At 36.7% G+C, this 26,304-nt stretch overlaps 1 protein-coding gene across 3 annotated transcripts in view; it reads left to right on the top strand.

Moving 5' to 3' along the window:
• LOC144377842 (uncharacterized) overlaps nt 1-26,304 on the top strand; it is a 162,444-nt gene that overhangs the window by 7,828 nt on the left and 128,312 nt on the right. The window contains exon 2 of one of the 3 annotated variants that reach the window (XR_013439027.1): nt 23,269-23,359. The exons of the other annotated variants lie outside the window; for them this stretch is intronic. The gene's annotated coding sequence lies outside the window, so the exon portion shown is untranslated. The remainder of the gene's footprint in view (nt 1-23,268; nt 23,360-26,304) is intronic. 3 annotated transcript variants of the gene reach the window in all.

The raw sequence follows: 26,304 nt of genomic DNA, 5'->3' as shown, positions 1-26,304 counted from the left end.
TAACAACAACAACAAAACTGTAGATATCATAATACCTGATTTCAAGATGATATTATGGCACCACAGTAACCAAAAAGAGCATGGTACTGGCGTAAAATCAAACAGACCAGTAGAACAGAATTGAAATCCTAGAAATGACACATCTACAAGAAACTGATTCTTGACCAATGTGCCAAAATATATATCAGAGAAAAGACAATCTCTTCAATAAATGGTGCTGGGAAAAATGGATATGCATATGTAGAAACTTGACCCCTATGTCTCACTCTGTACAAAAGCCAAGTCAAAATGGATCAAGGACCTAAATGTAAGACTGCAACTATAAAGCTACTCAAAGAGTACATGGAAACACTTCAAGATACTGGTATAAGCAATGAGGTTTTTGATATGAACCCCAAAAGCACAAGAAACAATTTAAAATAGACAAATGGGATTACATGAAACTAAAAAGCTGCTATACAACAAAGAAAAGGGACAACACAGAATGGTAGAAAATATTTGCTACTGTTCATCTGACAAAGGATTAATATCCAGAATAAACAAGGAACTAAAAATTTTTAACAAAAACAAGTAATCCAATTAAAACATGGACAAATGATCAGAGTAAACAACTCTCAAAGGAAGAAACCTATATGGTCAACAAATACAAGAAAAATGCTCAATTTCATAGCCATCAAGAAATGCAAATTAAAACTACAGTGACATCTCACTCTGGTAGAATGGTTATTATAAAAAAAAACAAACTAAAAGCAAAACCCTGCTGACAAAGATTCATAGAGAAAGGAATACTTGTACACTGATAGAAGAAATGTAAATTAGTAAAAGCCATTAAGGAGAACAGTATGAAAGTTCCTCAAAAAACTAGAAATAGGTCACCATATATATGACCCAACTATCCCACTTCTGGTTATGTATCCAAAAGAAACAAAACCAGCAGACCAAAGAGATACTTGCATATTTGTATCTATCTCAGTCAGTAATTGGTAGAAAATGTAGAAAAACAGTATGTGAACTGCTAAGTTAAAGTTAATATGGAAAAATATGAAAAATAAGGCAAAACATTATTATTTTAGGTTTATTTAGTCAATTATATTTTATTAAAGAAACCCAGAAAAACAAAAAATTATATTTTATATTACCGACACATTCATCTTTTCTGATACTCTTTATTCCTTTGTGTAGATCCCATTTTCCATCTGATACCATTTTACATTTGCTGGAACAGCTTCCTTTAATTTTTCTTGCAGTGCTGATCTCCTGACTTCTTTTAGATGTTGCTGTTTTTGAAAAGTTATATTGCCTTTAATGTTTTATATACTTAATGAGCAAAGAAATCTTTGTGGAGTCTTTTTCTTTCAGTGCTTCAATGATGTATCTCCTTTGTCTTTTGGGCTTTCATATTTATTGAAGAAGTCTGCTGTAATCCTATGTTTGTCTGTCTGTAGACATATGTCTTTTCTCCCCTCTGGCTGCTTTTAACATTTTTCTCTTTCTTGCTGGTCTTCCTCAATTTTATTGTGTGATGCCTTGACACGTGCCATGGTTTGAATGTGTCCTAGTCAACTTTTTCATTGCTGTGACTAAAAGACTCGACCAGAACAATTATAGACTTCCAACTAGGCCTTGCCTCTTAAAGGTTCCACTGCTTCCCAATGGTACCACTCTGAAGAACAAGCCTTTGGGGGACATTTAAGATCCAAACTATTGAATCCTAACTGTGCATTATCTCTTTTAACATATATAAGTAACCATATGGAGGATAAGTCTTGCCATCATGTAGCAAAAATATTCTCACTTCCCGGTTGTTCCTTCTTCTGAGTACTTAGCCATCACATAGAATACATAGGAGGCATTTGAATGGTAAGAATAGGTTTATATGAGAACCCTACAAAGCCAACATCATACATTACCTTTGTCCAGATGTGTGTGCATAGAAATTACCCCTTTATCTACATTCAAGAGACCAGGTCAATTTCAGGTCTGGTGCTCCCCTTCCTGTTGATTTTTCCTCAGATTGATAGCCAGCATTTTTTGGGGGGAAGAGGGGTATAGGAAAATATTTTCTTAAAATGGTACCCATTTGCTGTGCATCTTACTATAACACGATATAGTGCATAGTAGGTAGCTTTACTTCTTTTGGTTGTATTTTCATGCCCTTCTTAAATGTAGTCTAGAAACTTGGCATATTTTATCTCTCATCCACTAGATTCCTGATTGTTTTTCTCATTCCAGCAACTCCTAATGGAGTATATCAGTTAGGGAAGAGAACTGACACTGAGGATCTAACTAGCAATTCAATTAAGAGAGTGTAGGTTGATTTTTCTCTAAAAGTGTAGGTTATCTTTGATTTACTTTTGCATATGTGAATCTGCAGGATTATTTAAATATGTACATTTTAATCATCATATTTTAATGCACATCCTTTTTGTGGCATGAAAATAAATGCAAGTTTTAAAAGAGGAATTTGAAAACATTATATGATGGAATGACACTCAAAAATATTTTAAGGACACTGGCTAAACCACTTTGATTTTCTTGGTCTTAAATCATCTTTTGTGAGTAAAATATATGAGCTTCTAAAGGCTGCTAATGCCAATAATGAACCATAGATGTTATAAATTTGATTTCTCAGCTTAGCCTAGACTAGTGTAGTTTGTGGTATTTTTAATGTCTTAAAATTGCCATTTCATCTTGATCTTTGCATACCCTCCTGTTTATTCCTTACCTCAAAACATATTTGCAAGTCTGGCTTGACTGAATTTCTTTTGGTTTCTTCATTTATTGCTGTCTTTGGTACTTTATTTCTTTTTGTGCCTGAAGTCTCAAATGTTCTTCTACTTTCTCCAACCATTCAAGACCAACCATGCAATCCCTTTAATGGTTATCCCAAGGTCCATATAAAAAAATCATTCTTACAGGTCTTCCCAATATACCAAACACCTTATTATTTATATTGTTTATTTGTCATGTCAGATTGCATGAGGAACAAGACAGAATACAAATAAATGCAATGCATTTATTGTTCTATTTTGTGTTTAATTTGCTTCATTTCTATGTATTTATGTTTAAAAGTCTTTGAAAAGCCAGTTAGTGTTGTTTAACTAGAATGAGAATCCTAGCTTTTGTATTAACTTCCCATGTGACTTTGGAAAGTTTCCTGAGCCTATTTAAATTATACTGTGTTCCATTAGTTGGGCTGGAGTGAATGAAATTTGCCTCTTAGGGATGTTTTAAGGATTCAACAAGATGTACGTATAGTGCTCAGCACAATGGCTGGCTATTATTATTTCTCTAAAAGATTGTACATTTACAATGAAGGGTCATTTCCCCTGTATTATAACTACTCAAATTTTAGATTTTTTTAAAATAGTTGTTTAATAAACAGGTATTGGATAAAAGTCAAACAATCTTCGTGGCTTTAATATATTTTGTTCAATTTTTAAAGAAAGATAGTTATTTCTCATTGTTTGTGGGGGGAGGGGCGTGTGCACGGGAGCACATATGTGCATGCTCTCCTATCTTCCTTTGTTGTTTCTATACTGGGGGTTGAACCTGAGACACACTATGTCCAAGCTATACCCCCAGTTTTTATTTTATTTTGAGACAGTCTCATTAAGTTACCTGGGATGTCTTGGAGCTTTTTATCTTCCTGCCTCAGCCTCCTAAGTAGCTAGGATTATAAGCAGATGCCACCTCACCCAGTTCTATGTATCTGCTTTGGTGCCAATATCATGCCATTTTTGTTACCATAGCTTTGTAGTATAGTTTGAGGTCTGGTTTTGTGATGCCTCCTGCTTGACTCTTCTTGCTAAGGATTGCTTTGGCTATTCTGGGCCTCTTATTTTTCTTTTCGAATGAATTTCATGATTGCTTTTTCTATTTCTATAAGGAAAGATGCTGAGATTTTAATTGGCATTGCATTGATCTATATAATATTTTGGGTAGTATGGCCATTTTGACAAAATTAATTTTGCCTATCCAAGAGTATGGGAGATCTTTCCATCTTGTAAGGTCTTCTTCAATTTCTTTCTTTAGTGTTCTGTAGTTTTTATTGTAGAGACCTTTACACATCTTTTGTTGATTCCCAAGTGTTTTATTTTTTTGAGGCTATTGTGAATGGGGTAGTTTTCCTAATTTCTCTTTCAGAGGATTCACCACTGATGTAAAGAAATTCATTTGATTTATGGGTATTGATTTTATATCCGCTACTTTGCTGAATTCAGTTATCAATTCTAAAAGTTTTCTGGTGGAATTTTTTAGATCCTCCAATTATAGAATCATGTCATCAGCAAATAATGATAGTTTGAGTTCTTCTCTTCCTGTTTGTATCCCTTTAACTTCTTTCGTCTGTCTAATTGCTCTGGCCTGATCTTCAAGGACTATGTTGAATAGAAGTGGTAAAAGAGGGCATGCTTGACTTGTTCCAGTTTTTAGAGATTTCCAAGTTTTCTCCATTTAGGATGATGTTGGCCTTAGGTTTAGCATAGATTGCTTTTACAACTTTGAGGTATGTTCCTACTATCCTTAGTTTTTCTAGTGTTTTGAACATGAAAGGGTGCTGTATTTTGTCAAATGCTTTCTCTGCATCAATTGATTTAATCATATGGTTCCTATCTTTAAATCTATTGATGTGATGATTTATATTTATTGATTTCCTTATGTTGTGCATCCCTGGCATTCCCCACTTGATCATGGTGCACTATTTTTTAAAATATGTTTTTGTATGCAATTTGCCGGAATTTTATTGAGAATTCTTGCATCAATGTCCATCAGGGATATTGGTCTAAAATTTTCTTTCCTTAATGTGTCTATGCCTGGTTTTGGTAAGTAGGATGATACTAGCTTTATAGAATGAATTTGGAAGGGTTCCCTCCTTTTCTATCTCATAGAATAATTTGAGGAATGTTGGTTTTAATTCTTCTTTGTAGGTCTTGTAGAACTCAGCTGTGAATCTGTCAGGCTTTTCTTGGTTGCAAGGCTTTTGATGGTGTCTTATATTTCCTTGCTTGAAATTGATCTGTTTAAATTGTGTACGTCCCGTTCTTCTCAGCAGCACATGGATCCTTCTCAAAGATAGACCATATATTATGCCATAGGGCAACTCTCAGTAAATATAAAGGTGTGGAGATAATACCATGCATCTTATCTGATCATAATGGAATGAAACTGGAAATCAATGATAAAAGAAGGAAGGAAAAATCCTGCATCACCTGGAAAATGAACAATATGTTACTGAATGATCAATGGGTTACAGAAGACATAAAGGAGGAAATAAAAAAATTCTTAGAGATAAATGAAAATACAGACACAACATACCGGAATCTATGGGATACAATGAAAGCAGTTTTAAGAGGGAAATTCATTGCCTGGAGTTCATTCCTCAATAAAAGGAAAAACCAACAAATAAATGAACTCACACTTCATCTCAAAACCCTAGAAAAGAAAGAGCAAAACAACAGCAAATGTAGTAGAAGGCAAGAAATAATTAAAATCAGAGCGGAAATCAATGAAATTGAAACGAAAAAAAAACATTGAAAAAATTGATAAAACTAAAAGTTGGTTCTTCGAAAAAATAAATAAGATCAACAGACCATTAGCCATGCTAACGAAGAGAAGAAGAAAGAGAACTCAAATTACCAACATACGGGATGAAAAAGGCAATATCACAACAGACACTACAGAAATACAAAAGATAATTAGAAAGTATTTTGAAACCCTCTATTCCAAAAAAATAGAAAATAGTGAAGATATCAATAAATTTCTTAAGGCATATGATTTGCCCAGATTGAGTCAGGAAGATACACACAATTTAAACAGACCAATAACAAAAGAGGAAATAGAAGAAGCCATCAAAAGACTACCAACCAAGAAAAGCCCTGGACCAGATGGATATACAGTGGAGTTTTATAAAACCTTCAAAGAAGAATTAATACCAATACTTTTCAAGTTATTTCAAGAAATAGAAAAAGGAGATCTTCCAAATTCATTCTATGAGGCCAACATCACCCTGATCCCGAAACCAGACAAAGACACTTCAAAGAAAGAAAATTACAGAAACAATATCTCTAATGAACTTGGATGCAGAAATCCTCAATAAAATCCTGGCAAATCCAATACAAAAACATATCAAAAAATTGTACACTATGATCAAGTAGGATTCATCCCTGGGATGCAAGGCTGGTTCAATATACGGAAATCAATAAATGTTATTCACCACATCAATAGACATAAAGACAAGAACCACATGATCATCTCGATAGACGCAGAAAAAGCATTCGACAAAGTACAACATCCCTTTATGTTCAAAACACTAGAAAAACTAGGGATAACAGCATCTTACCTCAACATCATAAAAGCTATATATGCTAAGCCTCAGGCTAGCATTATTCTGAATGGAGAAAAACTGAAGGCATTCCCTCTAAAATCTGGAACAAGACAGGGATGCCCTCTATCACCACTTCTATTCAATTTAGTTCTTGAAATACTAGCCAGAGCAATTAGACAGACAAAAGAAATTAAAGGCATAAAAATAGGAAAAGAAGAACTTAAATTATCACTATTTGCAGATGACATGATAATATATTTAACAGACCCAAAAGGGTGTACAAAGAAACTGCTAGAGTTAATAAATGAATTCAGCAAAGTGGCAGGATATAAAATCAACACACATAAATCAAAGGCATTCCTGTATATCAGTGACAAAACTTCTGAAATGGAAATGAGGACAACCACCCCATTCACAATATCCTCAAAAAAATAAAATACTTGGGAATCAACCTAACAAAAGAGGTGAAAGATTTATACAATGAAAACTATAGAATCCTAAAGAGAGAAATAGAAGAAGACCTTAGAAGATGGAAAAATGTACCCTGTTCATGGATAGGAAGAACTAACATCATCAAAATGGCGATATTACCCAAAGTTCTCTATAGGTTTAATGCAATGCCAATCAAAATCCCAAGGGCATTTCTAGTAGAAATAGATAAAGCAATCATGAAATTCATATGGAAAAACAAAAGACCCAGAATAGCAAAAGCAAGTCTAAGCAGGAAGTGTGAGTCAGGAGGTATAGCGATACCAGATTTTGAACTATACTACAGAGCAATAGTAACAAAAACAGCATGGTACTGGTACCAAAACAGGAAGGTGGACCAATGGTACAGAATAGAGGACACAGAGACCAATCCACAAAATTACCACTTTCTTATATTTGATAGAGGGGCAAAAAGCATGCAATGGAGGAAGGACAGTATCTTCAACAAATGGTGCTGGGAAAACTGGAAATCCATATGCAACAAAATGAAACTGAATCCCTTTCTCTTGCCATGCACAAAAGTTAACTCAAAATGGATCAAGGAGCTTGATATCAAATCAGAGACATGGTGTCTGATAGAAGAAAAAGTTGGCTACGATCTACATATTGTTGGGTCAGGCTTCAAATTCCTTAATAGGATGCCCATAGCACAAGAGTTAATAACTAGAATCAACAAATGGGACTTACTCAAACTAAAAAGTTTTTTCTCAGCAAGAGAAACAATAAGAGAGGTAAATAGGGAGTCTACATCCTGGGAAGAAATTTTTACTCCTCACACTTCAGATAGAGCCCTAATATCCAGAGTATACAAAGAACTCAAAAAATTAATAAGAAAACAGCCCAATCAACAAATGGGTCAAAGACCTGAACAGACACTTCTCAGAGGAGGACATACAATCAATCAACAAGTACATGAAAAAATGCTCACCATCTCTAGCAGTCAGAGAAATGCAAATCAAAACCACCCTAAGATACCATCTCACTCCAGTAAGATTGGCAGCCATTATGAAGTCAAACAACAACAAGTGCTGGTGAGGATGTTCGGAAAAGGGTACTCTTGTACATTGCTGGTGGGACTGCAAATTGGTGCAGCCAATTTGGAAAGCAGTATGGAGATTCCTGGGAAAACTGGGAATGGAACCACCATTTGACCCAGCTATTGCCCTTCTCGGACTATTCCCTGAAGACCTTAAAGGAGCATGCTACAGGGATACTGCCACATCGATGTTCATAGCAGCACAATTCACAATAGCTAGACTGTGGAACCAACCCAGATGCCCTTCAATAGATGAATGGATAAAAAAAAAAATGTGGCATTTATACACAATGGAGTATTACACAGCACTAAAAAATGACAAAATCATGGAATTTGCAGGGAAATGGATGGCATTAGAGCAGATTGTGCTAAGTGAAGCTAGCCAATTCCTAAAAAACAAATGCCAAATGTCTTCCTTGATATAATGAGAGCAACTAAGAACAGAGCAGGGAGGAAGAGCAGGAGGAAAAGAATAACATTAAACAGACACATGAGGTGGGAGGGAAAGGGAGAGAAAAGGGAAATTGCATAGAAATGGAAGGAGACCCTCATTGTTATACAAAATTACATATAAGAGGTTGTGAGGGGAATGGGGAAAAAAACAAGGAGAGAAATGAAGTACAGTAGATAGGGTAGAGAGAGAAGATGGGAGGGGAGGGGAGGGGGGATACTAGAGGATAGGAAAGATAGCAGAATACAACAGTCACTAATATGGCATCATGTAAAAATGTGGATGTGTAACCGATGTGATTCTGTGATCTGTATTTGGGGTAAAAATGGGAGTTCATAACCCACTTGAACCTAGTGTATGAAATATGATATGTCAAGAGCTTTGTAATGTTTTGAACAACCATTAAAAAAATAAATTGTGTATGTCCTCTTGATTCAGTTTGGGTTGATCATATGCTTCTAGAAATTTGTCAGTGTCTTCAAGGTTTTCTATTTTACTCAAGTATAAATTTTCTTCTGTATTTCAATAGTGTCTGTTGTGATATGTCCTCTTTCATCATGAATTTTAGTAATTTGAGTTTTCTCTCTCCTTCTTTTCATTAGGGTAGGTAACGGTTTTTCAATTTTATTTATTTTTTTCAAAGAACACTTTTTGTTTTGTCAATTTTTTTGTTTCAATTTCATTGATTTCTGCCTGATTTTAGTTATTTCCTGTCTTCTACTACATTTGGTGTTGGTTTGTTCCTCTTTTTCTAGGACTTTCAGCTGTGATGTCAGGTCATTTATTTATTGACTTTTTCTTCTTTTAATAAATGAACTCCATGCAATGAACTTTCCTCTTAGCACTGCCTTCATAGTGTCCCAGAGATTTGGGTAAGTTATATTGGAGTTCTCATTTACCTCTAAGAATTTTTTTTATTTCCTCTCTGATGTCTTTTGTAATCTATGTGTCATTCAGTAGCATATTGTTTAGTCTCCAAGTGTTGGAGTAGCATCTATTTTTTATTGTTTCATTAATTCTAATTTTATTCCATTATGGTCAGATACAATGCAGGATAGTCTGTATTTGCTAAGACTTGCTCTATGGCATAACATGTGGTCTAATTTTGAAAAGGATTTATGTGCTGCTGAGAATGTATATCTGCTCGTTGATGGATGGAATACTGTATACATGTCTGTTAACTCTAACTTATTGATTGTATTATTGATTTCCATAGTTTCTTTGTTTAGTTTTTGTTTGGAAGATCTATCCAGTTGTGTAGGAGGTGTATTAAAGTCATCCAGGATTATTGTGTTGTGGTCTATTTGGTTCTCATAGTTGAGAAGGGTTTGTTTGATATACATAGATGCTCCATTGTTTGTGGCATAGATATTTATGATTGCTATGTCCTGTTGATGTATGAATCCCTTCAGCAGTATGAAATGTCCTTCTTTATCCCTTTTCACTAGCTTTGGTTTGAAGTGCACTTTATCTGACATGAGGATGGAAACCTCTGCTTGTTTACATGGTCCATGTGAGTGGTACACTTTTTCCCGCACTTTCACCTTCAGTCTATGGATTTCTTTTCCTGTGAAAAGAGTCTCTTGAAGGCAGCATACTGTTGGGTCTTTTTCTTTAAATCCAATTTGCCAATCTATGTCTTTTAATTGATGAGTTTAGGCCTTTCACATTCATGGTTATTATTGAAATATTATTTGTATACCCAGTCATTTATGTTTATTTTTGGTTTTTAACTTGACTTGGCTTCTCCTTTGATAGGCCTTTCCTTTAGTGTAGTTCCTCCCTTTGCTAATTTTCATTTCCTCCTCCTGGAATACTTTATATAGAAATCTCTGTAGTACAGGATTTTTTGCTGTTCTTTTAATCTTTGTTTATCATGAAAGGTTTTTATTTTGTCATCAAATCTGAAACTTAATTTTGCTGGATATAAGATTCTTTTTTGGGGGGTACTGGGGGAATTTTATTTTATTTTATTTTTTAATTTTTTTTATTGGTTGTTCAAAACATTACATAGCTCTTGACATATAAGATTCTTGGTTGCATCCATTTTCTTTCAGAGCTTGGTATATGTTGTTCCAGGATCTCTTGGCTTTGAGGGTCTGGGTTAAAAATCTGCTGAGATACGAATTGGTCTTCCCTGTATATGGTCTGATTCCTTTCTCTTGTGGCATTTAAGGTTCTGTTCTTATTTTGTATGCTAGGCATTTCATTATAATGTTCCATAGTGTAGATCTGTTGCAATTTTGTACATTTGATGTCCTCTTGTATTTGATTTTCCAATTCATTTTTTATGTTTGGGAAATTTTCTAATATTATTTCATTGAAGAGATTGTGCATTCCTTTGGTTTGAATCTCTGTGTCTTCCTCTATCCCAGTAAATCTTATATTTGGTCTTTTGATGTTATCCCATAATTCTTGGATGTTCTGTTCATGGTTTCTTACCATTTTCACTGTGTGGTCAACTTTATTTTCTAGATAGTATATCTTATATTCATTATCTGATGTTCTGTCTTCCAAGTGATCCAGTCTGTGGTGATACTTTCTATTGAGTTTTTAAAATTTTGTTTATTCTTTCCTTCATTTCAAGGATTTCTGATTTTTTTCATAATCTCTATTTCTTTCTTGAAGTAATCTTTTGCTGTCTATATTTGCTCCCTTATCTCTTTCTTGGTGTGATCAATGTTTGCTTGTATTTGCTCACTTAGGTCATTCTTTAATTTGTAGATCATTTTAATTATGTACATTCTGAACTCCTCTTATATTCATCAACTGAGCTGTGCATGGATTCTATTATTGTAGAATCTTGGTTTGTTTGGGGCACTTTCCTCCCTTGTTTTTCATGTTGTCTATGTGTCCTCCTTTTTGCTGTGAAGATCTGAGGAATTACATTTTCTACCTTATAATCTTGTAGTGTTCCTGCAGATTACCTATATCTCAACTTTGTGTTGGGCTTCTAGACCCCCGCCAGCGTCCCACCATACATAGATGCTACTGCAACTTGGCCTAGGCTCCCATACAGGTGGGTGGGGTGGTCCTAGGCCTGGGCTTGGGCTCCAGCATAAGTCTTCCAGTTGGTGGGGCAGTCCTGGGATTCAACTTTCCCTTCTTTAATGATTTATAAGTATAAATTCTGTAATACCCCTCAAGATCAGTGTTTCTTGGTGTATATCCTGGTTAACAGAAGTTAATATATGTATTTTTTTTTCCAAATTTAGGAAGATAAACTTACATCCTGTGTTAAATTCACTCACCACTCCTAGTTGTTGAGGTAATTGGTCTTCATCTCTTTTCTCAATTATGCCATTATCTTTATTGAGTTAACACTTGTAAAATTCTAGCACACTTTGCTAGGCATATAATTAATTTTCAGTACGTTGGCTGCTATTGTTCATATTGGAAACATATACATGTGACCTACATCTGTAGTTCTAATGTTCAACTCTTTAACATTTTTAAAAATCCTTCAATGTTGGAATTTACTATTTGAAATTTAAATTTTAGAATAATAAAGTCATAGTATTTAATCATAGTTTGAGTATTGTTTTTATTATGTTATAAATTCTGTAGAAGAGTGTAAAGAAAAGCCATAATGTGATGGAAAACTGTGGAGAAAGATTTAAGAAAGTAACATCATTTTGAAAAGAGAATGATAATAAAAATTACTCGAGTGCCTGCAAGGTAGGAGAACTGGCGATCCACGGGCAGGTCAGGCCCAGCAACCTGCGGAGAGACAGAGCTGACACACGCGCCTGCAGGGAACACGGTCCTGCGACCCACCAGCGGCCTTCTATGGGGCAGGCCCGTCCCCTCCCCCAGTGCCTGCAAGGTAGGCGGGACTGTGACCACTGGCAGATCAGGCCCAGCGGCTTGTTGCGGGCCGGAGCCGGCCCCACCCCCAGTGCCTGCAAGGTAGGAGAACCGGCGACCCACGGGCAGGTCAGGCCCAGCAACCTGCGGAGAAACAGAGCTGACACACGCGCCTGCAGGGAACGTGGTCCTGCGACCCACTAGCGGCCTTCTATGGGGCAGGCCTGTCCCCTCCCCCAGTGCCTGCAAGGTAGGCGGGACTGTGACCACCAGCAGATCAGGCCTAGGGGCCTGCTGAGGAGCAGAACTGTCCCCTCCCCCAGTGCCTGCAAGGTAGGCGGGACTGTGACCACCAGCAGATCAGGCCTAGGGGCCTGCTGAGGAGCAGAACCGTCCCCTCCCCCAGTGCCTGCAAGGTAGGTGGGACTTTGACCACCAGCAGATCAGGCCTAGCGGCCTGCTGAGAGGCAGGACCGTCCCCTCCCCCAGTGCCTGCAAGGTAGGCGGGACTGTGACCACTGGCAGATCAGGCCCAGCGGCTTGTTGCGGGCCGGAGCCGGCCCCACCCCTAGTGCCTGCAAGGTAGGCGTTCCGGGTACCCATCGGGAGGTTAGGCCCAGCAACCTGCGGAGAGACAGAGGTGCCCCTCGCGCCTGCTGGGTAGACGGACCTTCGACCGGCCAGCAGAGCAGACCTAGATCCCGCCAGCGTGGTAGACAGATCGCACCAATTGGTGGAGGATCACAGCCACCACCTGTCCTGCAAGGGAGACTTTTCAACTATACAAGAGCAATATAAATAAATAGAGGGAAAATTTCAAAAACACAACAGTTTCACCAAGCAGAAAGAAACGCCAGCAGTATGAAAAGACAAGGAAAGAAAGGACCACAGGCAATGCAGGTCAACTCAACTCTAGAAGAGGTAATAGCTGCAACAGATGGAATGTCAGACAGAGAGGTCAGGATATACATGCTTCAGATGATCTGGAGTCTCAAATAAGACATGAAACAGCAAAATCAGACAATGAAAGATCACATTGACAAGGAACTACATAAACAAATCCAGGAAGTAAAAGATCAATTTCACAGGGAGATAGAGGAAATAAAAAACAAACAAATAGAAATCCTAGAAATGCAGGAAGCAATAAACCAACTTAAAAACTCAATTGAGAATACTACCAGCAGAGTGGATCACTTAGAAGATAGAACATCAGACAATGAAGACAGAGTATTTCAACTTGAAAAGAACATAGACAGCTCAGCAAGTCTGCTAAGAAACCATGAGCAGAACATCCAAGAAATATGGGATAATATCAAAAGACCAAACTTAAGAGTCATTGGGATACAGGAAGGCACAGAGCTACAAACCAAAGGAATAGACAATTTATTCAGTGAAATTATACGAGAAAACTTCCCAGACTTGAAGAATGAGACAGAACCCCTAATCCTAGAAGCCTACAGGACGCCGAATGTGCAAAATCATAAGAGATCCACACCTAGACACATTATAATGAAGATGTCCAACATACAGAATAAGGAGAGAATTTTAAAAGCTACAAGAGAAAGGAAGCAGATTACATTTAGGGGTAAACCAATCAGGATAACAGCTGATCTCTCAACACAGACTCTAAAAGCTAGAAGATCCTGGAATAACATATTTCAAACGCTAAAAGAAAATGGGTTCCAACCAAGAATCGTGTATCCGGCGAAATTAAGCTTCAGGATGGAAGATGAAATTAAAACATTCCATGATAAACAAAAGTTAAAAGAATTTGCAGCTAGAAAACCATCTCTTCAAAAAAATCCTTGGCAAAACACTACAGGAAGAGGAAATGGAAAACAACAATGAAAACCAACAGTGGGAGGTAGGACAGTAAAGGGGGGAAAATAATCAAAGAGGAAAACAAATCAGGTTTAGCAGCATTAATAAACAAATATGGCTGGAAGAACAAACCATATCTCAATAATAACCCTAAATGTTAATGGCTTAAACTCACCAATTAAGAGACACAGGCTAGTTGAATGGATCACAAAACAAGACCCAACAATATGCTGCCTACAGGAGACGCATTTGATAGGAAAGGATATACATAGACTGAAGGTGAAAGGTTGGGAAAAATCATATCACTCATATGGACTGCGGAAGCAAGCAGGAGTGTCCATACTCATATCAAATAAAATAGATTTCAAACCAAAGTTAATCAAAAGGGATAAAGAAGGACACTACATACTGCTCAAGGGAACCATACACCAACAAAACATAACAATCATAAATATATATGCCCCAAACAACGGTGCTGCTGTGTTCATCAAGCAAACTCTTCTCAAGTTCAAGAGTCTAATAGACCACCATACAATAATCATGGGAGACTTCAAGACACCTCTCTCACCACTGGACAGATCTTCCAAACAAAAGTTGAATAAGGAAACTATAGAACTCAATAACACAATTAACAACCTAGACTTAATTGACATATATAGAATATACCACCCAACATCAAGCAGCTACACTTTTTTCTCAGCAGCACATGGATCCTTCTCAAAAATAGATCATATATTATGTCACAGGGCAACTCTTAGACAATATAAAGGAGCGGAGATAATACCATGCATCTTATCTGATCATAATGGAATGAAACTAAAAATCAACGATAAAAGAAGCAAGGAAAAATCATGCATCACTTGGAGAATGAACAATAGGTTACTGAATGATCAATGGGTTTTAGAAGACATCAAGGAGGAAATTAAAAAATTCTTAGAGTTTAATGAAAACACAGACACAACATACCGGAATCTATGGGACACATTGAAAGCAGTTCTAAGAGGAAAATTCATTGCTTGGAGTTCATTCCTTAAAAAAAGAAAAAACCAACAAATAAACGATCTCATACTTCATCTCAAAATCCTAGAAAAAGAAGAGCAAAACAACAGCAAAGGAAGTAGAAGGCAAGAAATAATTAAAATCAGAGCTGAAATTAATGACATCGAAACAAAAGAAACAATTGAAAAAATTGACAAAACGAAAAGTTGGTTCTTTGAAAAGATAAATAAAATTGACAGACCCTTAGCCATGCTAGCGAAGAGAAGAAGAGAGAGAACTCAAATTACTAGCATAAGGGATGAAAAAGGCAAGATCACGACAGACACTTCAGAAATACAGAAGATAATCAGAAACTATTTTGAATCCTTATACTCCAATATAATAGAAGATAGTGAAGGCATCGATAAATTTCTTAAATCATATAATCTGCCCAGATTGAGTCAGGAGGATATAGACAACCTAAACAGACCAATATCAATTGAGGAAATAGAAGAAACCATCAAAAGATTACCATCTAAGAAAAGCCCAGGACCGGATGGGTATACAGCAGAGTTTTACAAAACCTTTAAAGAGGAACTAATACCAATACTTTTCAAGCTATTTCAGGAAATAGAAAAAGAGGGAGAACTTCCAAACTCATTCTACGAGGCCAACATCACCCTGATTCCTAAACCAGACAAAGACACTTCAAAGAAAGAAAACTACAGACCAATATCTCTAATGAACCTAGATGCAAAAATCCTCAATAAAATTCTGGCAAATCGGATACAAAAACATATTAAATTGTGCACTATGATCAAGTAGGATTCATCCCTGGTATGCAAGGCTGGTTCAATATACGGAAATCAATAAATGTTATTCACCACATCAATAGACTTAAAAATAAGAACCATATGATCATCTCGATAGATGCAGAAAAAGCATTCGACAAAGTACAGCATCCGTTTATGTTCAAAACTCTCGAAAAACTAGGGATAAGAGGAACATACCTCAACATTGTAAAAGCAATTTATGCTAAGCCTCAGGCTAGCATCATTCTGAATGGAGATAAATTGAAGGCATTCCCTCTAAAATCTGGAACAAGACAGGGGTACCCTCTCTCACCACTTCTGTTCAACATAGTTCTCGAAACATTGGCCAGAGCAATTAGACAGACGAAAGAAATTAAAGGCATAAAAATAGGAAAAGAAGAACTTAAATTATCACTATTTGCAGATGACATGATTCTATACCTAGCAGACCCAATAGGGTCTACAAAGAAACTGTTAGAGCTAATAAATGAATTCAGCAAAGTGGCAGGATATAAAATCAACACACATAAATCAAAGGCATTCCTGTATATCAGCGACAAATCCTCTGAAATGGACACGAGGACAACCACTCCATTCACAATATCCTCAAAAAGAATAAAATACTTGGGAATCAACCTAACAAAAGAGGTGAAAGACTTATACAATGAAAACTACAGAACCCTAAAGAGAGAAATTGAAGAAGACCTTAGAAGATGGAAAAATATACCCTGTTCATGGATAGGCAGAACTAACATCATCAAAATGGCGATATTACCCAAAGTTCTCTATAGGTTTAATGCAATGCCAATCAAAATCCCAAGGGCATTTCTTGTAGAAATAGAGAAAGCAATCATGAAATTCATATGGAAGAATAAAAGACCCAGAATAGCAAAAACAATACTAAGCAGGAAGTGTGAATCAGGTGGTATAGCGATTCCAGATTTCAAACTATACTACAGAGCAATAGTAACAAAAACAGCATGGTACTGGTACCAAAACAGGCGGGTGGACCAATGGTACAGAATAGAGGACACAGAAACCAACCCACAAAACTACAACTTTCTTATATTTGATAAAGGGCTAAAAGCATGTAATGGAGGAAGGATAGCATCTTCAACGAATGGTGCTGGGAAAGCTGGAAATCCATATGCAACAAAATGAAACTGAATCCCTTTCTCTCGCCATGCACAAAAGTTAACTCAAAATGGATCAAGGAGCTTGATATCAAATCAGAGACACAGCATGTGATAGAAGAGAAAGTTGGCTACGACCTACATGCTGTGGGGTCGGGCTCCAAATTCCTCAATAGGACACCCATAGCACAAGAGTTAACATCTAGAATCAACAAATGGGACTTACTCAAACTAAAAAGTTTTTTCTCAGCAAAAGAAACAAGAGAGGTAAATAGGGAGCCTACATCATGGGAACAAATCTTTACTCCTCACACTTCAGATAGAGCCCTAATATCCAGAGTATATAAAGAACTCAGAAAATTAGACAATAAGATAACAAATAATCCCATCAACAAATGGGCCAAGGACTTGAACAGACAATTCTCAGAGGAGGACATACAATCAATCAACAAGTACATGAAAAAATGCTCACCATCTCTAGCAGTCAGAGAAATGCAAATCAAAACCACCCTAAGATACCATCTCACTCCAGTAAGATTGGCAGCCATTATGAAGTCAAACAACAACAAGTGCTGGCGAGGATGTGGGGAAAAGGGTACACTTGTACATTGTTGGTGGGACTGCAAATTGGTGCAGCCAATTTGGAAAGCAGTATGGAGATTTCTTGGAAAGCTGGGAATGGAACCACCATTTGACCCAGCTATCCCCCTTCTCGGTCTATTCCCTAAAGACCTAAAAAGAGCATGCTATAGGGACACTGCTACATCGATGTTCATAGCAGCACAATTCACAATAGCAAGACTGTGGAACCAACCTAGATGCCCTTCAATAGACGAATGGATAAAAAAAAATGTGGCATTTATACACAATGGAGTATTACTCTGCATTAAGAAATGACAAAATCATAGAATTTGGAGGGAAATGGATGGCATTAGAGCAGATTATGCTAAGCGAAGCTAGCCAAGCCCTAAAAAACAAATGCCAAATGTCTTCTTTGATATAAGGAGAGTAATTAAGAACAGACTAGGGAAGAAGAGCACGAGAAGAAGACCATCATTAAACAGGGTTGAGAGTGGGAGGGAAAGGGAGAGAGAAGGGAAATTGCATGGAAATGGAACGAGACCCTCAGGGTTATACAAAATTACATACAAGAGGAAGTGAGGGGAAAGGGAAAAATAATACATGGGGGAGGAATGAATTACAGTAGGGGGGGTAGAGAGAGAAGAGGGGAGGGGAGGGGAGGGGAGGGTGGATAGTAGAGGATAGGAAAGGCAGCAGAATACAACAGACACTAGGATGGTAATATGTAAAGCAATGGAAGTGTAACTGATGTGATTCTGCAAGCTGTATAAGGGGTAAAATGGGAGTGCATAACCCACTTGAATCAAAATGTGAAATATGATATATCAAGAACTATGTAATGGAGGGGTAAGACAAGATAATACAAATGGAAGAAATGATTTACAGTAGAAGGGGTAGAGAGAGAAAAGGGGAGAGGAGGGGAGGGGAGGGGAGGGGGGATAGTAGAGAATAGGACTGACAGCAGAATACATCAGACACTAGAAAGGCAATATGTCAATCAATGGAAGGGTAACTGATGTGACACAGCAATCTGTATACGGGGTAAAGTTGGGAGTTCATAACCCGCTTGAATCAAACTGTGAAATATGATGTATTAAGAACTGTGTATGGTTTTGAACGACCAACAATAAAAGAAAATAAATTAAAAAAAATTACTCATCTTCTTTAAATATTTCTTTATACCAAAATAGCAAAGTAGATATGTATATTTCCTTCATTAGAGATCATGATGAAAAGATGACCATGGACTGTGATTTGATGTGACAACTTCTGCCTTTAACAGTTAAGGAAGATGGAAGGGAATATACTTTTAAGGGAGGTAAAAATAGTATTATTCCCAAAGGCAATAAGATTGACTGTATAAAGTCAAATCCCTTCTGATCCCATGATTAATTTTAGTTTTTGATAATGTCATTTGTCCTAAGAAAGTATTCAGAAACACACAAAGTTTTGAGGGCTGGGAATGGTAGAGTGCTTGTCTAGCATGCTTAAAGCCCTGGGAAGGAAGGAAGGAAGGGAGGAAGGGAGGAAGTGAGGAAGGAGGGAAGGAGGGAAGGAAGGAGGGAGGGAGGGAGGGAGGGAGGGAAGAAAGGAAGGGGAAAAATTTGAGAAGAGTAATCCAAAATATCTTTCTATTTGTACATGTTTAAAAACTAGAAATTTCTTATTTTAATTATTCAAATGATATTTAAAGATTCAAGCAAAAGGAGATTGTCAAAAGGAAAAGGTGATTAATAAACTATACATAAACTGATAACTCAAATACAGGAATGGTACATGGAAAAAAGACTAAAAGGAAATTCATCAAAATATTGTTTTGAAATTATCTTTTCCTATATATTCTCTGTATTTTAATTTTCTATGATGTTTATGAATTGCTTCAATAACGAAGGAAATAGGAAAAAATCAATTGTCTAATAGTACTTGCAAAACTTAACTTACAAGCTATACTAATCAGTAGAAAGAATATATGAAAGCATGTTGTAAACTATAAACTGAAATAGTAAGGCAGATTTTTGTTATTATCAATACCTGAAGGATTCTATAATTCATCTTTTAATCTCTCATGGAGAGTTATTTTTGTCAATACAAATGAGTTTCCAAAACACTTGAGAAATCTCCATGAAGATAATAAACTGTATTATCTAATTTGTTTTGAACTCTTGGAATGATGGTAATAAACAAAACCTTTTAGGCTTGTTTTACTTCCTATACTTATACCTAGGTAGTAGCAGCAGCATCTTCAGGAAAAAAGGAAAACAAAGGGGAAAAAAGAAAATTTGAATTTTAAAATATAGTTTTATTAGCAACTTTCTCTGAAAAGTGAGTTTGTTAAATCATAGGCAAAAATAACAAACCAAAGCTTACATGAACAAATGTATGCCTATTAAGCAACACATTAACTGCAAGTGATTTCACATGTAAATTACCTATAATTTGAATGCAATTTTCTAAATTTTTTTAATGTGAGTACTTCCAAAAGTTCTTTGGTGTTTAAAACACGTGCTATTATTAAGATAGTTGTTAAGCTGCAGATGTTTTGTTCAGTGCCTGACCCTTTCAACGTATGACCTAGGAGAACATTGTTACTTAAAATTGAAAATTAACTGTCCTGGGCTTCCAAGGCTATGGATATTCAACTGTAAATAAGTCAAGTATAGGTCTACTGTGGATTGTACAGAGTCTAGACACATAAGTATCTTGAGTATTTGGGATGAGTCCAACCCTGTCCTGGGAATTGTAGGATTCCTATATTAGTCAAATTTTCATCAGCATAACAAAAACCATGAATGTCTACGTATATAGAGAAAGAAGTTTATTTGGCTCACAGTTTTGGAGGTTCAAGGGCATGGTATTGGCAATTAACTCAGCTTTGGTTAGAGCCTTCATTCTTGGCTGTCTTATCATGGCAGAAACATGTGTGTGTAAAAGATTATATGACCAAACAGGAAGTCAAAAACAGAGACTGAGGACCACAATTCCTTCCAAAGGCAGCATCCCCCATTACATAAGGACCTCCCATTAAGCCCCAACTCATAACTACTTCCTACTAGTACCATCTTGGGGACTAAGCCACCAATTGCAATGGACCCTTAGGGGACACTCATACCATATCCAAACTCATAATAGTTCCCAAAGAAAAAGATGGTTCCTAGGTTGGAGTAATTTTGAGTTTTATCCTTCTGAATGGTATTATCTTGACAACTAAATAACATCATATTTTGCCATCTACCTGGTTTCCTAAGAGAGTAATTAAGAACTACCCGAGAGTTATTCAGCTGATGTCTGTCTACAACTAAGACTCTATCTAAACTGAGGAAAATCCAGGAATCAAAAATTGTTTAAAACAAAAAATATAATTCTTTTATAAAGAGCTTTACAATTGTGATATAATCAGTCATATTATTTTTGAATAACATAATGCAATCTAGCCATATTTTCTTATATTTATTTCAAAGGATAGATATATGGACTATGTAAATTATGACTAGATGACAACAGCATAAATGAAAATGATAGCTACAATTAGTAGATCCTGTTCTTTAATTTGTATAGATTTAATGTATACAATCTTATTTATTTAAAAAGGAATTTATAGGATTTTTTAACATGAAATTTTAAAAAAATCTCAGAATATAAAAGTAAACATTATTTGTTGCTTTATTATTAATTTTATAATATCTGCATTTAATCTTTGTATAATTTTATGAAAATTTAGATAAGAAATTTATCACAAAAAGACACTTCTACTTCTCTGTGGACATTGTGATACAAATAAGAGTTCAAAAACAGGTTTACTATTAATACAAGTATTTCTGAAGTCATGATAGAATGTGATTTTAAAATAGGACAACTTAGAATATAATAATTCATTTTTATGTATTAAGAATATGAAGTAAATATCATGTAACACCAAGTTATCTGGAGGAGAAATGACTTGCCCTTAGCAAAATGTGAAACTCCACTTTGCTTTTATTAAAGTCCTATCTTTTCTCCAAGCTAGTTCTCACCTTCAGTCTCCACCTTGCCCCAGTGTGCTTCCCCTGATTCTTCTGTGCTATAGTGAATTCTGTTAAAATAGTATTCCATGAGAAATTCGTACCAACATGTGTATCACTGGCCTACTACAAAATCAATCTATCCTACTCTAACTCATTCTCATTGCTGTTCGACAGTCTTGGTATTGATCTCCCATCTATTCCCCAGCACACTTCCCTCAGCAGGTACTTCAAGTCACACATCTAATTCACTACTTACCTTTTCCATTCTCACTAGATAATAACCATTTTACTTTACTGATAATTTCACAGATAACTAGTCTGTGATTTTTTCATTTTTTAATATTCTCTACCACAAAGAAGCCAACTTATTATTGAGTATTAACCATGTGCCTCACATTGTGCTAGGCAACAGTAGGCTAAAAGGGATTCAGTTTTGATTGATCTTTGTACCCATCACACCTGACATAATGCCTGGCACATAGTGGGTGCCTAATGAGTAGTAAAATGAATGTATGGTGCTTAGTATGTGCAAGGTCTTGGGTTCCCAGCATATGCTAAGAAATGAATGTAATTATTAATGAAAATATAGGTCTAGAGGCTGAGATATATTAGATGGAGAAAAGGGACAGTGAGGAAGCACACAGTAAAAACTGTGACTCCTTAGATGTTCTTTCTTAATAAAGTATGAGAGTTTCTATCTCAAAGAAAGAGTTTTTTATTTCCAGGTTAACTGTTCATACCATCTCTTTCACTTCCTCTGTGAACTTGACTCATTTCTTCATTACTCCTGAACATACACATACACACAACTCATCAATACCATCAACAATGATTAAAAATCCACCAGGCCCTACTGATTATAAACATCCTATTTCCATACTTCAGTGTTTCATAAGTGGTCTACAGTTATTACAGTATATTAATTTCCTTGCTACCCATATTGTCCCTGGATTTTTCTTTTCTATATTTACATAACATCGCACCTATTTTTTAAAAAGGCTCAGTTTGAGACTCACCTTTCCCCACCAAGCTCTCTCTGATCTCCCAAACTGGAAACTTCCTTGAGACAACTAGCATCATCTGTGCTACTTCCTGTGACATGCATCCCCACCTGTCTAATGCTTCCATGCAGTGCCAGGAGCTTCATTTTACAACATAGTCAGGGTTCAATAAACACAGGTTGAAGATGGGCATAGTGGCTCACACCTGTAATCCCAGCAGCTCAGGAGGTTGAAGCAGGAGGATGGTGAATTCAAAGCCAGCCACAGCAATTTAGTGAGACCCTAAGCAACTCAGTGAGACCCTATTTCTAAATAAAATATGAAAAAAAGGCTGGGGATGTGACTTAGTGGTTAAGTGCCTCTCGGGTTCAATCCCTGGTACCAAATAAATAAATAAATAAATATCTGTAGAATGAACAGTGATAAACTGAATACCTTAATGGCAAAAAAAGATTAAAGCTATTTTTATAATATATTTTTTCTATAACATTAGACTTATTAGGAAACAATTTTAAATGTCATTCCCATTCATCTTATCACATAAGTGAATGAAGTTATCAGAAATTTGGTTAGCTTCATCTTTAGCTTGCAAGACATTATTGGGAATGGTGATGAGAGCATCACCTCGTTTCCCTCTTATTGTGGAAGTACATTAATGCCTTAACATCTCATGTAGGAATTTCCCCAATGAAACTTCAAGGGAATGACAAGTTATCTCTAAAATATTTGTTTCTCAACCAAATTCCAATACAGATTATTTCAGACTACAAATGATGATTTCTGATTTGCTTTCAACTTATTCTTATATTTCTCATTTTGTCATATTTTTCAGCTGGTACTAGTATCACTGTACTCTCTCTAAGAGCTTCCTCAGTTCAACTAAGAATTAAGAGGTTCTTCGATAAAGAACTTGTAAAAATCAGGTACAATAATAAAGTCATGGATGGTTCTTGGAATTTGCTAAAATGAAATGCTGCATCTAAGTGCAATATAAGTACAACATCTTAGCTATGTTCATTATCATAAAGTAATCATCATGATTTTAAAAACTCTAATTGAATCATTATTCTTTCCAAAAGATTGGAATTCTAAGAATACTTCTCAGAAGCTCTCAAGCTTAATATGGAGCAGGAAATATGGCAATGAGTTCTCAAGAATGAGGGAAAAAAAGTTGTACTATTCTTTCATTATGCTTTTTAATCATTTCATTATTCATAACTATATAGTACTCATTTGTGGTGAAGAATGTAGTCATGGGGGAAATATATCTGTCAGCATATTGATACATATAAAAAATAAAAGTAAAAACAAAGTAAGCATACTCATTGGTTCTTATATTTCATATTTGAAACTTTAGATAAATGTTCTTTTTTTAAAACAAACATAAGAAAACAATGGATATTTATACCTTAGCCAGGTAAAAGCAACTCTTAAATGGATTATTAAAGCCTGTTATGGTTTGGATGTGAGGTGTCCTCCTAAAGCTCACATGTGAGATAATGTGAGATAGTTTATAAGGGAAATAACTGGGTTGTGAGAGCCTTAACCCAATCAGTTAATTAATTACCTAATGGGGATTGAGTGGTAATTGAAGGCAGGTAGGATGTGGCTGGAGGAGATGAGGCATTGGGGGCGTGGCTTTGGGGTACATATGTGTATCTGACCAGTGGTGACCTCTCTCTGCTTTCTGATCATCATGTGAGCCACTTCCCTCTGCCATACTCTTCTATCATATTGTTTAGCCTCAACTGGAGCCCCTGAGGAATGGAATTGGCTATATATACACTGAGGCTTCTGAAGTCATGAGTTTTTAAATAAACTTTTCCTCCTCTATAGTTGTTCTGGTTGGGTCTTTTTTAGTCACAGCAGCAAAAAAGCTGACTAAAACAGAAATTGTCACTGAGAAGTGGGATCATTGCTATGATTAACTTTACCATATGGTTCAGAAGCTTTTTAAGCTTTTTAGATTTGGTGGGAGGAATTTTGAGATGCTTAACCGTGCTAACTGGAAATGTTTTAAATTGTAATAACCAGAGCTTAATGGCCAATTCTGGTGGAGCTCAGAAGACCAGAATGCTAATAGCTCAGAAGACCATAATGTGGACAGAGAAGAAAGGGCCCAAGAGGGTTCAGAGGAGAACTTTATTGAAATTTGAACTAGAGGCAATTCCTGTTATGTTTTGGCTGAGAAGTTGTCTGTCTTATGCCTGTGTTCTGAGACTTTCTGATTTTAAAAATGATGGACTTCATAATCTGGTAGAAGAAATGTCTAGGAAGCATACCATTGAGGAATTGGCATGAGTATTGCTGGCAGATTTTAGCCAAGGTTATTGTAATATTCAGGATCAGAAAGCATAGCAGAAAGATTTGAAAAAGTTGAACTTAAAAGGCAAGAGTAAAACTGGGGCAAAGGAAGTTGCAATTGTTAAAGACATTACTGCCACTAAAGAAATCCTTAAGTCTCCCCAGAGACAATAAGAAAGATAGCTTGAGGGTACCTCAGAAGCTGGCAAGACCACACCCACCTCAGACTCAAGGAAATAAAAGTAAAAATTCTATTGAAGCAGACCAGCGGGGCACCCTTCTTGTACAAGAGTGCCTAGGAAGTTTATCCAACATGCTCATCTACCCAGGCACTCAGAGGCTGCTGCAGTCTTGGTCCCTGGAGGCTTGGCTACTTCTTGAGATGGTGGCAGATCTTGGCATCAACCATGGGGTGCTGGTTCTGCAGGAATGCAGGATGCTGGAGACAGGGAGTCATGGAGGCTTCTACCAAGATTTCAAATGAAGGCCTTCGAGGCCAGGCAAAGTGCAGCAGGGTCCAAGTCCCTGTGGGAAGCCCCTGAGGAGTCAAAGCATGGAGATTTGAGGAGGAAACCAAAGTTGCAGTGGAGACCCCTGTAAATAATGTCAGGTGCCAGTGATCCTTGAGAATGCCATTAGCCCTTTCAACCTCACCCGAGGATTGAGATGGGTAGAGGATGTGGAGCCCCCAAGTGATGTTGAGGCCTTTGGAGACTAGTTGAACAACCTGAGAAGTGATGGCCGGAACAAAAGTCTGGATGGAGGTGGGAAGTCCAAATCTGGAAATGATATGCTCAGTGAGGATGGAAGTGACAGAATCAGAAGTTTCTCTGGAGGTAGGGAAGACGTCCGTCCAACCTGAAAAAGTATCAACCAAAGTAAGTAGGTAGTGAAGCTTTTTGTGCCTATGCATGTGAGTGAAGTCAATTTGCCAGTCTTTGCCTGGCTGGTGGCCCCTCATCTGATGCATGGCTCAGCCACCTCAAACTTACCTAACAACCCCCAAATTAAGAAATGCCAGGGGCTGGGGCTTTAACACATTTGCCTGGCATGTGTAAAGTACTGGGTTTGATTCTCAGCACCGCATATAAATAAATAAAATTAAGGTCTATCAACAACTAAAAATATATTAAAAAAGAAAAAAGAAATGCCAGTAATATGAGATATTGTCCTAGGAAACTTGCAGAAATCAAACAGAGACAAGCCAACAGAAAGGCCACTTGAGTTGCAACCAACAAGGCCAAAGGGACAGAGCTACACAAGCCCTTTGAAGAGAATATCATGATACCATGTACTCCTGATGCTGGACATGGAGCTACAGGACTTGTTTGCCCAGCTGAATTTTGGTCTTGCTTTAGTCCTATTCTTTTTTTCTATGCCCCTATATTTGTGAATGGAAATATTTACTTTGTACCTTTATATATTTGATACTTGCAAATAGCTTCTCATTTTATAGGAGCTCACAATGCAAGGTTGCCCTGAGTCTCAGAGGAGATGTTGGACTTGAACTTTTGGGCAATCTTGGAACTGTTGAGACTATGAAAACTCTTGAACAAAAAGTACT

This window comes from Ictidomys tridecemlineatus, chromosome 5, assembly GCF_052094955.1.
Source record: "Ictidomys tridecemlineatus isolate mIctTri1 chromosome 5, mIctTri1.hap1, whole genome shotgun sequence".
Classification (NCBI taxonomy): domain Eukaryota; kingdom Metazoa; phylum Chordata; class Mammalia; order Rodentia; family Sciuridae; genus Ictidomys; species Ictidomys tridecemlineatus.
Note: the sequence above shows the minus strand (reverse complement) of the source record. Positions and strands in the feature narration are given on the sequence as shown.